Source organism: Myotis brandtii, unplaced genomic scaffold (genome assembly GCF_000412655.1).
Source record: "Myotis brandtii unplaced genomic scaffold, ASM41265v1 scaffold228, whole genome shotgun sequence".
Classification (NCBI taxonomy): Eukaryota; Metazoa; Chordata; class Mammalia; order Chiroptera; family Vespertilionidae; genus Myotis; species Myotis brandtii.
Genome location: NW_005358567.1, coordinates 2,943,815 through 2,954,955, shown reverse-complemented (window position 1 = coordinate 2,954,955; position 11,141 = coordinate 2,943,815).

Below are 11,141 nucleotides of genomic sequence, written 5' to 3'. Positions count from 1 at the left end.
GGGATATATATATATATATATATATCATCACCTGAGGATATTTTTCCATTGATTTTTAAGTAGAGTGGAAGAGAGAAGGAAAGACACAGAGAAACATTGATGTGAGAGAAACACATCAATTGGTCATCTCCCTCCCGTGCACTGACCAGGGCCCTGATCAGGGCCTGGGCTGGGGAGGAGCCTGCAACCAAGGTATGTGCCCTTGACTGGAATTGAACCTGGGACCCTTCGGTCCACAGGCCAATGCTCTATCCACTGAGACAAACCAGACAGGGCAAAAAATATTTTATTTTTTTAAATGATTTCTATAAGACAAGAGGTAGGTCCTTTAGAACTGAAGTAAAATCTATAGATGAGAATAGACTATGTTAAATACCTAGGTTGAGGCATTCAATATTAAAGAATTAGCAGTAACTCTACTATTGTGTGAGAACAGACATATAGATAACATTCTACAAAGTTAGAATCTTGAAATCTTTATTTTAAGACAGAAACTCTCTGAGATTTGTTCACATCTATTGATCAGTTACTTATTGAACATCTAAGAGGTTTCCAATACAGTATTAGGAACTGAATATTCTATGGTGAACACAGCATTTTCTAAAACTAAACAAGGGAGAGACACACACACATAAATCAGTAAAATAAAACGTTAAGTGCTGTAGCATATACAAAACATTACGGGAGCACAAAGAAGGGATTTGCTCTGGTAGGCCGGGAAGATTTCATGGTTGAGATGAGGTTTGTGTTGAGTATAAAGGATGAGTAGGTGGTCCTCAGATGGAGGTAAGTGGGAGATCATGTTTTGTATACATGTGAAATTAGAGCCGGGGGCGGGGGGAAGGGGATTGTTCCACAGTCATCCCTTCATTTAATAAGTACTGGAGTCTCTAATATTTAGTAGGTTATCGGTACTTCCTAGACATCACTTGAGATTGGTTAAACTATTACAAAAGCCCACTATAGGGATGTCCTAAAGTTGCTTATGGTCTGATGGAGTCATCAAACTGGATTACAAGTATAGATCATTGTAATCCAGAGTGATGACTGCTGAAAGGAAACACACAAGGACATGACAGGAGCAGCAATGACAACCAAACTTCCTGGAGGATTTATTTGTGAGCTGAATGGAAGTTGTTCAGATGAGGGTATGGTGTGATTGTGTGTGTGTGTGTGTGTGTGTGTGTGTGTGTGTGTGTGTGTACAGCACAGGAAGTGGACACAGCATGTGCACCACTAGGACATAGAGCTGAGAGAAAGTGAGTTTGAGAAACTTCACTTGGTTCAGCTTGACTCAATGGTAAATAATGAGTGAGGGTGGGGTAGAGATGAGTAATGCTAGATGGTGCCATACTGAACACCTAAGGGGTTTCTTTCTGTTGACAGGGATCATGGGAATGTTTTAGTAAGAGACTGGAAAGGCCATAGGTTCTGGTTGGAACTTCTCTCTGTTTGTGGAAGAGAAACTTCTCTCTGTTTAGTAGTGACAGGAAAGCAGTAAGATAAAGACTGGAATGTTGTATTTCAGGTAAACATTTGGAAGCAAATTGTGAAGGATTAAAGCCTGTGTCCTATAGGAAATGGGAAGATATGTTAGATTGTATAGAGGGACTAGGGCCATAAAATGATCAGCTATCTTAAGAAGATAAACCTAGGAAGATGAATCAGTGTGGGAGGAGTCGGTGTCAGTGGGTGAGGAGGATGACAAGTGCCAATGGGGATCTCAATGAAGACATCAGCCATGTGATGAACAGATGGAATACAGAGTCGTTGCTGTGCTGTTACACAGATAAGACTGAGTGGCTTTGTGCCTAAAAAAGGAGATATCTAAACACAATTATTCAAATTTCTTATAACATTAAAAGTTGCTCCAACCTACCCAGTTGGTGTGGCTCAGTGGTTGAGTGTTGACCTATGAACCAGGAGGTCACAGTTCGCTTCTTGGTCAGGGCATATGCCTGGGTTGTGGGCTCAATCCAAAGGAGGAGGCATGCAGGAGGCAGCCAATCAATTATTCTCTCCCATCATTGATGTTTCTAACTCTCCCTCTCCCTTCTCTCTGAAATCAATAAAAATATAGATATTTTTTAAAGTTGCTCCAACCTAAGGGTCAAATCATTTGGTTTGTTGGTTTGTTTGCTTAAAAAGCAGAAATGAGAGGACAAAAAATTAAGTCATAGAGAAACTTATGATGTAGAAAAGATATAATTTTGAGGCTACATTAAAGCTTCAACAATAAAAATGGAAGAAATGGAAATGATTTTGAGACTTTTGTGGGTTCTAAAATAATAAAAAAAGTTTTTCCTCAGTAGATTTTACAAAGTTTCATCAAAAATAAAATTGAAAAGGATATTAAGCCCCTGAGTCCTCATTCTGACATCTTATGATGGCACTCAGCAGACACAGTGCCACCGAAAGTCTATAACTCTGGGGGCAAGAAATACATGGTGAAAGATTTGCAAACTTGTCAGTCAAGAAGTTGACAACTGGAGTGGCTGTGAGTATGGGCAGGCAGTGACATTGTTAACACCTTTGCAAGTATAAGGTGCAAGATAACAGGAGAGCCACGTCCCTCCGTGACACTCTGCCAACTCAGGGATCAATCTCAGCCACCAGGAAGGTTATGCCTGACAGCTGCACTTGGGGGATAAACTACTATAAAAAAGTTAGAATGTTCCAGATAGAGCAACCTTGAAGCTGGGTGAATGGGTCAGGAAGATAGTTACTAAAGCATAGAAATAAATAACCCCAAAGGTGTTCACCACAAAACACAGCTCCAACAATTGTATTTGTATTTTATTCATGAAAGAAATCCTCAACCATTAACCCATTAGCTCTTGGTGTTCACCACAAAACACAGCTCCAACAATTGTATTTTATTCATGAAAGAAATCCTCAGCCATTAACCCATTAGCTCTCCTTTGAATGGTTCTGACATTGAAGGAGCTGGAAATGGAAGGAAAATAACACTTATTAACACTAAATATTCAGGCTGGGCATGTGAGGACAGGAATCCCACAGAACTGTGTTTGATTCGAATCTCTGACACTCAGTGCAACCTTGGACAAGTCAATAACTGCTCTGTCCCAGGCCTCTCATCTTTGAAGTGAGAAATGTGTCTAATGTATAAGTCAGTTGTGAAAATTGTACAAGGTGCCTGAGAGTGAGAGAGGAGGGCATGGGCAAACAAAATAGGAGAACGTTGTGATATCGGAAGGAAAGAAGGAGACTGGTGAAGATGAAGGCAAATACATGATTTATGTTTCATGGTAACTCTGGTCAACATTAAAGCATAAATAGATATGTCTGGTGTAGCCTTTTGAGTGTATAAACTAATCTGTTAAAATGAATCATCTCTTTCAATGATCATTGTTGAATAAATATAAAAACTGATATCTTGTGCAATTGACACATGGACCTAACTATTACAAATTATAAGGATAACAAATAACAATGATATTATTGCATATGTAGTGATTACTTATACAATCACATTAAATGCCTTTAAAATGCCATTTTTATTAAAAATAAATTTTATTTTATATATATATTTTTTTAAACAGGAAGGTATGTATGAGACAGCATTATACTTGGAAATTTCTTAAAGATTATCTTAATTCATCTATCTCATTTTATTCTTTGTTTATGTTTAAATCTGATTTAAAATAATTTCAATTACTCTTACACATGCTTTTGAAGAATAAAGGTTAATTTTTAAATGCTATGGCCATATTTGAATGGCCATACTAGATTTGAATTTGGAAATAGGCAAATTCATGCTCATATTAGTGACTTATTTTGAAATCACAGGAAGTATAAGATATAGTAGCACATCCTCTCCTATACAGGGTGTCCCAAAAATATATATACACACTTTAACAGCTGATTTTGTTACATTTTGAAAAGCACTGCCTTTATAATTATTCAAAGTGTGCAAACATTTTTGGAAGACCCTGTATATCTAGGAATATATCTATAATAATAAAAGCATAATATGCTAATTAGACCAGATGTCCTTCCAGAAGACCTTCCAGATGAAGCTGAGGTTGTGAGGGAAGCCCAGGTCCCAGGTGCCAGAGAGAAGCTGGTGCCAGCAGCTGGGGGAAGGAAGGCCTACTCTTGTACGAATTCCATGCATCAGGCCTCTAGTAGGCATATAAGTGTATGTGTCTCCATTATCTCTTCATATCTCTGGTATCCTGCAAACCATTGCCTACTGAAGATTTCTGGCCAGAAATTTACCAAACTACATGGTAAGTACTATTTTTCATGGGTTGGGTAAATAAGCTGGGTTCCCATAAAGAGTACTCCAAGGGTTGGAAACACTGAAAAGGATTCAAGCACAAGATCACACAGGTGAAGGATTAAGTGATAATATCACTAAACAGCTCTAATCTCTGTCTTTGTATATTTTTTTAACATCTGCCTCTTTTTTTCTCCTTTATCCCAGACTTCTTGGTCACATACTGCTCTTCCCAGGCACATAAAAAAACTCTGAATTATTTTGTAAACAGTTCACCTTTAGTCCACATGAAATTAAACTGCTTTTCATAGTACTTGAATGGTATTTAAAAAAACCTGTGCATGCATAGTGAATTCTAAAATTATCGAGAACTTGGAGTAAGAAAGAAGATTTACAAGTTTTTTTTTTAAATTTATTTTCTAAATTGAAATTCATTCTAAGTACTAATAGAAAATTGAGCTCAAATTTCAGTAGGATAAATAAAGTTGAATTAGCACTGATGTGATGCAGGGAATGCAGAAAATTTTAAAGTATAATGTTTATGCTGGTTTCAAAATGTGCTTTTACAACTAAATTACATTTAAGAGACAAAGAAACATGCATATAACAGTTAAAGTTTTGCAGCAAACCTGATTCTTTTTTTATTTCTTAAGATAGTTAACAGCATCAAAAAATGTATTTCAACTTCAAAATTTTTGTTTCTTATTCTGAATTTATATTTTAGAAATATTTTACTAAATAAAGGATGCTGTCAAATTTAAGTAAGGAAAGAATTAAGAAGGAGATATTTGAAGGAAAGCATTGAGAAGGAGATATTTGACGCAGAACAATTAAGAAAATTGATTTGCATAAAACTCTTTAAGAGTTCATACATTGAGCACTTTATTTTTTCCAAATTTTAGTTGGCTAGTATAGGACAAAGTCACAAAGACCAACAACATTCAATCTTGAACAGAGATCAGATTTTTGCTGGACTATATAATGGGAAGTAGCTATAGAAATTGCTAATTGCTGTCACTGCTGAGCTAGGTTATATATTTCTTGTATGACTTAGAGGAAAGTTAAAATTTTGATTACTTAAGTCATTAAAATATATATAGAAAATGTGGCATAGAGTTTGTTGTTCATAATATAATCCTTTGAGACCACTTTCTTCCATGTAATTCTCAAATATTTCTTGAAGACTGATCCATCCAATCTACATTGAAAAATCCATAACACAAAGTAGAGCACTCAATGAATGATAAACTCCATCATGATGAAGTCTCATGGATCACAGAAAAGCATGCTTGAGGGAGAAAAACAAAGAGGTCTAATCATGAACCTTGGTTGTAATTAAATCCTGGATGGCCCATTTTAGCTGCATTTATCATGTAAAATTTTCTTATGATTCATTATAATGTGTCTTTGATTTATAGATAGGTTCTTTCTTCTGGTACTGTTCATTGACTTTGCACTTAATAGTGTCATAAAATGTTCACCAAGACATGCTAATCTTCCATCTGGAATACCTTAGTTGATTGCACAAGCCTTTACAATACATGTATAATATTCAACTGGGTGAGTTCATTCCCAGCGAATAAGCACCAGATTAGGGCCACGGTTAAATACATCAGTCATTAATCATGTCTATTATTGTCTTAAGTTTCAGAATAAAATAGGAGTGTATTTGACAATGAGATTTCTGACTCCTGTTTGTGCATACATTTTAATTTGAAGTCATGAGCTGCAGCTCTCCTTTTTACACAAAATAGTAGCCACTTGACTTCCTCCTGTGAAGTGAAAAACAGCACCTTTCAGCTCAGAATATGTGAGAATAGAGATAATGTCACAGAGGGCAAATATAGTATATTGTTCTCTACTAAACCTTTACATGTTTCCCTTGACTCTTTACTTTTGCTCTTGGATATTTATTTAGATGCACATAATGTAAAAGTATGGAAATTTTAGTAAATGGGTGATAAAATATTTACCCTGGGTTATGAACAAGTATGTCTTCAAGTATCACACAACATTAAGAATCACAACATCCAGATAAAAGGTTTAGGGTGATGACATTCACACTTTTAATAAAACAGCAATGCAATTGCAATTTAGGCAGTAGGCGATTGGGGAAATGACCCTGGATATTGCTATTATATTATTTCCCTTACCTAAAATAAAATCTAAACATATACCGTGAAACATTTTAGTGCATATCTTTACAGAAATAAGCTTAGTACACATATTTTTGGTATTTGCTGAATGTAATTGTGTTTCAATGGACTTTTCTTTTTTGAGTTCCCAAACCTATGCACTCAACAAAACACATTATCATAGAATTCTATCAGACAGAAAAAAGATATTTAGGAAAATTCCTTTTTTGCCATGGTAGAAAGGGGAAGAATATACACAATAGGATAATTACTATTGGACTTCATATATTAAGAACCAATAGAGATAATTTTAACAGGCACTGGCATTATCAGTAGGAGAGCACCTTTTATTCTCATCATTGGCTTAAAAACCTTTAACTCAATATCTAAATCTGCTTGTCAATGAAATAGCTAGGCTGCTTTCATTACATACAGAACCACCAGGCTGTCATTTTCAGATTGATTCCATGGGAAATAATTACATTTTAACATTCCCAATTTATTATGTCAGGTTTATAATAGTTACAAAATCATCGTTACATTATAAAGCTTAGAAAAGAAAAAACACACACAAAACTCTCTCCTCAGGAACTCTATTCTACACTAATGCAGAATGATTCTTCACTCCATGTCATTCAACATTTCAATTATTTGCTCAGTGGAGTCATCCTTTACCATCTCTCTCACATGGATGTGCCACAAGGTACAGGCTTCACCATTTGATGGTGCTGTTCGTTTTTAATTGCGCTGGGATATTTCTTTGTCTCAGTATTCCTACAGCTGAATTCCATAGTTAGAACATCTAAGACACTTCTGCACCCCAGACCTTAGCTCTGAGTTTCTGACCTATTGCTATCATCACTATTGAGATGTCACAATTCAGATTTCATGTTGTAGATGATAGAAATCATTCCTCTTCCACTTAACTCCAATCCTGCTTCAGCTCTGTGTTTGCTGTCTCAGGAAATGGTACCATCATCTTCTCAGTGGCCCAAGTCAACCTTAGCCTGAATTTACATCCTTCATATCAACAATGTCTACATCTTTTACATTCCTAATACTTCCTGCATTCCTCTTCTATTGATTGATTCACTGCTATCCTCTTAGTTAAGACACTTACACTTGAATTTTTGCAAGTGTCTTATATATTCTCCCTGTCTCGATCTTAGCCTCTCTAGAATCCATTCTTCATTCTTCATACACAGTGAATTCAAAATCAGTTTTGGGAAAACTATTGCCATGGGCCAAATCTAGCCATCTGTTTGTTTGCGTAAATAAAGTTTTATTGTGACACAGCCATGCTCATTTGTTTACATCGGATCTATGCTACATTTGTGGCACAAGGGTAGAGCTCTGCAAATGGTCTATGGAGCTTAAAATAGTTGCTATCTGCCCTTTACAGAGCTCAAGTATATGACCCCTGTTCTAAATCATCAAGTTGCCCTTTTAATGATCTTCCATTGTCCTCTAGATACAAGTCTCACAGAAACATTCAGACTCATCTCTCAACAGTTTTTTATTCAAATTCTATGTCCCAACCATACAGACATCCAACCGTCTTCAATTACACACTCCGGTCACCAGCCATTAGGAGTTTGGTAAACTACTTCTCATCTTGCAGAGCTTGATATCAATATTTCCTTTTATGTACAATTCCTTTGACACTGGAATTTATCCCTATACATAGAACAGAGCTTTCTGCATTTTCCCCATCAAAATACATATACATTGCAATATATATGCCTATTACTTTTACTGCCCTGTTAAACTGCTTCTCAAAACACTAATAGTGCCTGGCCCATAGCAAGAACTTGGCATTGTTTGTTAAATGAATGAATAAATGCCACTTGTGTCTTTCTACTCTCAATCTTTTCCTATAATAAAGCTAACTGGTACTTATTTAAAAGGTCTTAGTTTCCATGTGTTGAAAATTGTGTTAAGAAGTAGATTTGCCTTGGGCCTGTTAAGCAAATGCAACAACAAATAATGCTGTATAATTGAAAGTTACCTAACAATTTATAAAGTATTTTCCCCACATATTTTTTTCATTAAGTTGATTCTTAGAAACAGCTCTGTGTTGGCCATCCTCTATAACCATTCAGATGCAACATCCAGCTTTGTAGGATAATATAAAAATGAATCAGAAAATTGGCATCATGGATTCTTGCAATGTATGAACTCAAATAATAGATTATAAACAAAATTTATTGTAGTGAAAGTTTGTTTTCAAATTCACTAGTATTTGATTCTAGTATTTGCTGAAAATTTAGCCTAGAGTCCATTTTCTTTTATTCTACTTTTATTTCAATCACTTGCTGTTCTTAGATATGCTGCATTCTTCTGTTTAAAGTCAGAAAAACAAAACAAAGCACTACTTCACTCTATTGTTTTTCTCTAATACAAAAGTTTATCAGTATATTTTTCACAAAGACCTGACTCTGCAAATATAAGCTTTTGTTCTGCCTGTGAGAACATACGTTTTACTTCGTAATTTTTCCCCTTTATCTGGACATCCACAGGAAGATATTGCTTTCAATGATTAATAATGCCTTCTTCTAAACAGTAATTTAAATAAATTTTAGGTCAGGATATATTATTATGAAAACATAGGAGATTCTATCACACTAGACCCAATGTCTTATAAAATTTGGAGGATGAAAAGGTCTTCTTATACATGTCTTATAAATCCTTATTCAATAGCCCAAGACCAAATATTCTGATTGTGTTTATGTATGGTCTTACATTAAACTATTGGGTCAGGGCAACACTCTAAAAAACATTGAATAAACTAAGGTTTTTCTGAAAGCATATTATGTGTTTGCATTGACTTAGGTTTAGAATGAATATGTGAGATTATCTGAATCTGTAACCTCTGAAAATCAATGCAGCTGGCCCCACAATAGGAAAGAAATGTCCCAGGTACCTGGGATACCTAGTCTTACCAAAAAGAGAGTTAAATAATCACTAGAGGCTGCTTCTTTCCCCATGCCCACCAGATCCAAACAATGGTCTTGTGCAAGAATATTGACAACTTCAGCTCAGTCCTCACTCTTCTCCTGCTAATTTTAATGTATATTTTTATTTTTGCATATTTTATTCAAGATGCGTTTCCAATATACAAATAACTTATGATCATTTTAGACCAAAAAATAAAGGTAATTCAAATAAACAAAAAAAAGATATGTCACTTAAAATCCCTCCCAGTTATCAAGTCATATTTTATATGTCTTTTGTTGTGCATGTATGCACTGGAATTATCTGAAAAGATATACCAGGGGATCATCCCAGTTCATCTGAGCAGCATCCTTTCCCAAATTCAGACTATGGTTTTAGTAAAGAACTGCTAGATGGAAGTGACAATATGCCAATTGAAACAAGTTTAAGCTAAAGGAAAATTATTGGGTGACAATATAGGGGAACTAGAGGCCCAGTGCATGAATTGGAGGTTGGCAGGCCGCGGGAGGTTGGCTGTGGGAGTGCGCTGACGACCAGAGGGCAGCTCCTGTGTTGAGCGTCTGCCCTCTGGTGGTCAGTGCATCATCAAAGCGACTGGTTGACAGGTCATAATGGTCGCTTAGGCTTTTATATAGCCTGTGTTGAGCGTCTGCCCCCTGGTGGTCAGTGCATCCTCAAAGCGACTGGTTGACAGGTCTCGCTTAGGCTTTTATATAAATTCATGGTGTGAAACAAGTTCCAAGGCCTCAAAGAGATCCAGATCTCACTCTCTCCTCTGCTGGTGAGAGGGTGCTTTTCTTTTCTTGTGACTTGAGTCCCAGTCAGGGCCCCCTCTACAGAACTGACTCTGCTTCTTAGTTTCAGAGAAAAGCATGTGATGAGCATTCTCCCATGGCGACTGCCTGCCATATTGGAAAAGAGACACAAGACTGCAAGTATAGTTGAATGGAAGATCGTCGTGGTTGCTACCAAACAACTTTGCAACCTCAAGGAAGGCAAAGCAGATGGGGAACTGAGAGAGGTTATCTATCAGGCCTGGAGCCCACTGAACCAGAAACAAGTTTATACCATGAGTTTTCCTGTTTTATGATCCAATACATTTCCTATTAACTCAATCTAATTTAAATCGACATATTGCGTCACTTCTATCCAAAAAGGTCTTTACTAATACATGTAGCTAGTTCTCACTATTCATCAGCCCTATATTTGCAAATCTGTCTACTTATTTAATACTACATAAAAATACTTTTATGTAATCACATTTCTGCATCATCATATCAGCGATTGCATAGCATATCAGTGACTATGTAACATTGTATTGCATTGAAGAATCATAATATATTAACATCATGTCTCTTATAATTAGATACTGAAGTATAGTCCAATATTTTTTATTAAGAAATCTTGTTCACTCATCCAAAAATAGATTTTTCTTGGAAAATTCTTAGAAGTGGAAATCCAGCGTAAAAGTATTTAATACTCTTACTGTACATTGAAAAATTTCTATATATTCAGAATAATTGTGATTACTTATTTCCCTCAAAATATACTCTGCACTGATAATCTCTCACTCTCTTCTTTTCTTTTCTTTCCTTTCTTTTCTTTTCTTTTCTTTTTTTTGCTAAGTGGGCCAACAGTAAAATCGGTTGCCTTGTTTTACTTTACACATCATTGGTGATGTTAAATAATTCATAATATATGGATATATGCTTGCATTTGAGTGTTTGCATAGGTTTTTCTGTGTGCACATATGTTTATAAGTCATTATGAGTGTGAGGAACCCAGTATATTTCTTTTTTACTAAAGTA